At 38.0% G+C, this 6,586-nt stretch overlaps 1 non-coding gene across 1 annotated transcript; it reads right to left on the bottom strand.

Moving 5' to 3' along the window:
- Positions 1 to 1,594: 1,594 nt before the first annotated feature.
- On the bottom strand, positions 1,595 to 1,702 carry LOC112133198 (U6 spliceosomal RNA). Its single transcript, XR_002914884.1, has one exon. It is a non-coding gene; the product is annotated as a U6 spliceosomal RNA (small nuclear RNA).
- Between the last annotated feature and the right edge of the window lie 4,884 nt (positions 1,703 to 6,586).

Genomic DNA, 6,586 nt, shown 5'->3' with positions numbered 1-6,586 from the left:
ATTATGCTAAGTGAAATAAGCCAGACAGAAAAAAAAATACTGCATGACCTCATTTATATGTGGAATCTAAAAAAGTTGAATACATAGAAGCAGAGAACGAACAGTGGTTACTAGGGACCTGGGGGTAAGGGAAATGGGGAGATGTTGGTCAAAGGCTTCAAATGGACAGTTCTATGATGAGTAAGTACTAGAGACCTAATGTACACCATGGTGACTATAGTTAATAATAATGTATCGTATACTTGAAATTTGCTAAAAGAGTAGATCTTAAGTCTTCTCACTACACACACACAAAAGTAATTACATGAGGTGATGGATATATTACTTGCTTGTGGTAATCATTTCACAAGGTATATGTGTATCAAAACATCAGTGTACACCTTGAATAGATACAATTTTTAAATTTGCCAATTATGCCTCAATAAAGCTTAAAATATATGGAAAGTAATGTTCATTTCACAGGGTTGTTAGAGTTGAGACACTATCTACAAAGCACTTAATACAATGGCAGCCATATGTAATAGGTGCTTAATGAATGAAAAGTAATTCAAAACCCCAAAACAAACAAACTGAGGGGTAAGTTTTATGAGTAGAGGAAAGTTAATTGAAGGGAATACAGTATCCTTCTTTCTTTCATGTACCAGAGACACTTGTACTTAACAATTGTACAAAAATAATTTCTGTGTCTGTCTCCCCTCTACAGACTGTGAGATTTTCAAGATGGGAGAATGTCTTTATTGTTATGTACTCATACCTAGGACCATTGCTGACACACAACACATAATCAATATTTGTTGCAGTGAACTGAGCTGAAATTGACCACCATTAGCTGTTTCTCTCTGCATGCTACTATATTGTGGGAAAATAGCTGAACAAATATTCCCCAACCGTGGACTATGCTTGTGATTTTCTGACTTAAAATAGGAAGTATTTGATGTACATAACATTCAACTTCTGGGCGGGCTCTGGGCAATACCTCAAAGGGAGAGACGTCATCTGAACCTGAGAGTGGAAGGACTACAGGACTGCTTTGAGGACAGACGTGTTATGTATTAAGATGTTCTGGACTGAGAAAGCAAAAAAAGGTGTAGAATATGAATCTTAAATGGACAAATCCCAAGGACTCTGCTTCATTGATGTAAAATCAAGCTGTTTCTCACTCAGGTGAGTTCTGCCTGAGAGCCTGATTGGGGTGAATGATAGCAAGGAGTTCCTTTCTTCCTTCCAGGTGTGCTAGGTGCTAAGTTACAAAGGTGAATCTCAGCTTCTGCCCCTGTGAGCTAGTCTAGTGTGACAATGAGGATGTGCACCTCCCTCACAATGTTCTACCTAGTTTTCACCAAAATAATCCTTAATGTTTATAGGTTTCTTTAAAATTTTTTTAAACCCCTTTTCTTCTTGCCCCGAGCATCATTGTGTTTCTGGCTTAGCCAAAGTTTTCCTCTTGCCCCGAGTCTTGTCATCATAGTCCTGATTCAACTTCCACATTGCCAAATTCATAATAAATTGTTATAGTGGTCGTATCAGAATGGAGGGGATTATTGGTGAATTTAATTTCATTTCTTTGGGTTTTTCCTTGATTTATTTTTTAATTAAAAAAATGGAATGCTTCACGAATTTTCATGTTATCTATGTGCAGGGGCCATGCTAATTCTTCTCTGTACTGTTAAAATTTTAGTATATGTGCTGCTGAAGCAAGCACTTCTTTTTCTATCACCTCCAAGTGGGCATTACTTTTGCAATTAGTTACAGAAGTTATTGAGAGAAAAAGAAAAGTATCAACTTGCCCTGAAAAATCCTAATTATCTTCCTTTAAACATTTAAACTCATATAATTGTATTAACATTTTAACAGAGAAAATCTACACCCCCCCCTCCACCTCCCACCTTCTGAGACATTAATGTGTTACACTCCACAGTTTTTGGGAGGTGGCATCTCTCCAGAGAATACAGGATGGGGGAGTTACCCAAGGCTTGGCACGATTTACGCTGAGTGAGCTCATTGCTCCATCTGAGGGTTCTTCACAGTCCAGAATGTTGAGAGATGCAGGACTCACTCCAAATGCCACGTGAATCTGTGGACTGTGACCCAGTAATCACGTATCCCAAGAGGGGCTGCTAGATATGTTATAAGAAGCCAGTTGGTATTAATTAATATTACTATTTTCTTGTCAGCTGCTTTTGACACTTCATAAAATTATTCATTAGCTAGTTAGCTCTCTTCTCAATTCTCTTTAATATGTTTGCACTAATTTAATTTGAAATTGTTACAACCGTTGCCACAATTTTCAGTGTGGCAAAATCTTAATCATTAAATCCAGGGACCTATAAAAGTTCAAGATGACAGAATATTAGAAGTGTGTTTAATAGGCTTCCTCTGTGCAGCAGATACTAACTGGCTATAACAGTTTCCTCTTTTCCATGGTGATATGTTTCAAGACCCCCAGTGAATGCCTAAAATCATGGATAGTACCAAATCCCATATATACATGTTTTTTTTTTCTATACGTACATACCTATGATAAAGTTTGATTTATAAATTAGGCACATTGAGAGATTAACAATAGCTAATAATAAAATAGAACAACAATAACAACATCCTACCACCACTACTCTTGTGCTTTGGGGACATTATTAATTAAAATAAAGGTTACATGAACACAAGCACTCAGATACTGCAACAGTTGATCTGATAACAGAGAGAGCTGCTGATTGCCTCGTGGGTGGGTGGCCTCTACAGCATGGATACACTGGACAAAGAGATGACTCCTGTCCCAGGTGGTATGGAACAGGACAGCTTGTGATTTCATCATGTTACTTAGAATAGCTATCAATTTAAAACTTATGAATTGTTTATTTCTGGAGTTTTCAATATAATCTTTTAGGATTGCAGTTGACTGTGGGTAACTGAAACTGTGGAAAGCAAAACTGAGTATAAGCAGAAGCTACTGTATTTCTAAACTCAAATTTCTCTTTTCACTCAGCTCCTCTTAAACCTGTAAGTACTCACCAACCTTAACACGGAATACTAGAGTATTAAAATGAGTGATGATGGATGGGATTTATTTTGAGTACAGGTCAAGGTTGAAGTTACTTTCCTTAGCAATAAGCATCCTTACCATCCCTGACCCATGGTTACTCAACTGTTTATAGTGAAATTTTTTTGATTTTATTTTAAATTACAAAGAGAAGTTGTAGACTCACCTTCTCATATTTATGGCCGCAGGAGAGATTTGAGCAATCTGCAAATAATCGGGGATCCCTAAGAGTAGCCTGGCCAATATCCAGGTAGCGAACAGGTGAGATATGGAAACAGATTTATTGACCTATTCTGCCCCCTTACATCGAGATCATTATCTACAGAAGCAGTCTTGCAATGGGTTGTTATTTTTTCACATAATAGGCGCTAATTCTTTTAGGTAAATGAATGCTGGGGTAGAGAGTAGTAAATAGATTACACAAAATTGCAGAATTGTCTCTCTTGCAAACATTGAGAAACTTGACAGACTTTTTAGAATTCCCTTTGTAGCGTTCAGTCAGATATTTCCTTAATGCACATGACAATCCTGTGGTTCTATTAAGCCACTGCCTACTTACACATAAGGCTTCCAAAAATACGTCTCATTAAAATCTCACAGAGCCCTAACAAGTGAGAATGTTAAGCCTATTTTAGAGAGAAGGAAATGGAGGCATAGAGTGGTTAGCAACATGCCCTAGGGCAGAGAGCTGAATAGCAGAACTGAGACTTGAAACTCTGGAGTCTTGATGCCAAAGCTCGTGTGCTTTCCACTGGTCTGGAGTCAAGAGTTTGGAGGCACTGGGTGAGGGGAGATTGGGTACTGAGGGTCAGTGAAAAGAGGCCTTTGCAGACAGCCTTTATCTAGTTGTAAATTTTTTCCTTCTTATTAGGTAGGTCTACTCTCCAAAGCCAGATTGGGAATTGATAGGCTGGTCTTTGGATCCGGAACCAAGGCAGTCACTAGTGACATAGGACAGCTGAATTTGAATGGTGTGTTGAAAAATGCTCACGTTGGGGGGTCAACTGCACCCCACACTCTCCTCCCTGCTCCCTGGCATCAGTCTGTGGGGTCTCAGGCAAGCCTCTGACTTCCTGGGCCTCAGTTTCCTTATCTGTCAAAGGAAGGCAGTGAACTAGACAATCTATAAAGACCCTTCCTTCTGTGATATTCTGTGTTGCTGATATAGCCTCACTCTGAAGAGCAAGAGATTCATCAATCCATTACAAATTGAATTGGTTGTTAAAAGTTCTCCCATCTTATTTTGGTTTCAGAAATATGTAACACTGTACTGTTTTGGTAATATTTTCTTCCTCTCAGGGTAGATATAGTATATGATGAAAATTAAAAGAAGCCTGTGAATAGAAGTGAGAAGAGTTGGGACAGCGAATCAGGTGGCAGAATATCTGGAAGCTTCTTGCAGACACAGATGGTCGGCGTAAACTGTTGTGGCGGGGAATTTCTGCCAGACATCCCATGGAGTTTATTACTAAATGTGGGATCAGTAAACTTTTAAAAACATACTGTGCATGTAAAATCATTTAACATACTGCAAGTGCAAAATCTTTTTGTTTCAGCAATACCTAATCCTGCCCTTCTGCTTTATAAATAATTTAAATTAAAATCTCAGCTTTGGTGTTGAACAGTTTTATTTTTACAATATTTTTGAATGACTCATTAGGAAAAGTGAAGGTTCTGATTGTTTGGTAGCCCCTGGTTCTAGGATAAGCTTCACTTAACCTCCAAAAAAATTTTTAAGACAGAAATACTGTAAAGGACAATTAAGTATAAAATTAATGTGAAACACTGGAATAAAATGAAAGGATATTATGCTACAGTGTGTGGTCTGAGTAAAAAGCATTAAGGTTGAACCAGCTGCTAAACTCTGCACTAAAGCAAAACAGTTAATTTTATAATGTAGCAGGCAACCATAATTAGGGAATGGTTTTATCTTTAAAACGTAACCCTGTATAGTAAAGCCAGAGAGCCTTGCAGGTGGAAGCTGGGATTTTTATGGAACATTAAAATGTTTCAGTGGAAGAAATCCCAGCTGCAGAAATTTGTAATTGAATATATGCTGTTTTTCCTCAGCATATAATAGCTAATATTTTACAATTTATAAATATTTTCACATATATTATCAAACTTGATCATTGTACCCCAAAAGGTACGTGGAAGATATTATTGCACTAACAGCTTCACTTTAGAGATGAAAAATTGGGCTTCAGACAGGCTAATGACTTGCCCAAGTTAAAATAACTAGTAAGCATACTCAAACTGAGTTTCTATTGGAGCGTCTGTGTCAGCAGCCGTAGACAGAAGCTTCATAGAACAACATTTAGTGGTACTTATTTTGTCCTGAAATGAGTTGTAGACACTGGTACAATTTCTGGTATGATCTTCAGGCAAAAATTATTTACATTTTAATCTCCAAGTTCATTCTTACCTAAGTAAGTCATCCATGAATTGATATTATTATGTCTATTTCTGGGGAAATTGAATTTGAGGTTTTTAGAATAAAATAAAATTGCCAAAAATCTTTGCTGAGTTGATATTAGTTTTTAAACTCTAAATATGTTGAAGCCAAAGGACATTGGCTGGCTTCTTTATTTGGCATGGCTAAAGGAGCCATCCCTTTATATGTAAACGTATGTAAATAAATACAGAAAAACAAACTAATGGAGTATAGAATGTTGGAAGAGATTATTAGGTCAGTGAACCCAACCTCCTTCTCATGGCAGGAATATAATCCATACCTCTTTGGCAGGTATTTGTCAAGTTCATTGCTTTAAAAGGCAATCAATTTTTTATAGGATAGCAGTATTCATTATGGACTTCTTTCTCAAAGTGAATCCAACACTGCTTCTTGTCAGCTTCCTTAAATTGGTACTAGTTCCACCCGCTAGAGACCCTCAGAGTTAGTCTAAGTTCTCAGGAAAGTATTTTCTTGTTTGGTCCTTTTTTCTCTAGACCCCATTAAGTTATTATTTATGACATGGTTTCTAGACCCTTCCACTTTCTAGTCCTCTTTCCTTGGAAGTGTTTGTCAATGTATCCCTTAAATACAGAATCCAGAGTTGAATAGAATCATCTAGATGTAATGATATTGAGTAGTGGTATGACCAATACTCTTGTTTTGGACACAAGGATTAATTCTCCTTAAGGATGCATCTTATATGATAGTGCCCTGCCAGAAGTTTGACCGATAGCTAGCTGGGCCTGGTGGCTCACACCTATCATCCCAGCACTTTGGGAGGCCAAGCGGGGCAGATCAGTTAGGTCAGGAGTTCGAGACCAGCCTGGCCAACATGGTGAAACCCCATCTCTACTAAAAATACAAAAATTAGCCAGGTGTTGTGGTGGGTGCCTGTAATCCCAGCTACTCAGGGGGCTGAGGCAGGAGAATTGCTTGAATTTGGGAGGCGAAGGTTGCAGTGGGTGGAGATCGTGCCACTGCACCCCAGCCTGGGTGCCAGAGTGAGATTCTGTCTCAAAAATTTTTTTTTTTACTCACAGCCACATTGCAATTAAGAGAAGCTCATAGATTGCTTTTTTGCCCCACTTGATTGC

This window comes from Pongo abelii, chromosome 3, assembly GCF_028885655.2.
Source record: "Pongo abelii isolate AG06213 chromosome 3, NHGRI_mPonAbe1-v2.0_pri, whole genome shotgun sequence".
Classification (NCBI taxonomy): Eukaryota; Metazoa; Chordata; class Mammalia; order Primates; family Hominidae; genus Pongo; species Pongo abelii.
Note: the sequence above shows the minus strand (reverse complement) of the source record. Positions and strands in the feature narration are given on the sequence as shown.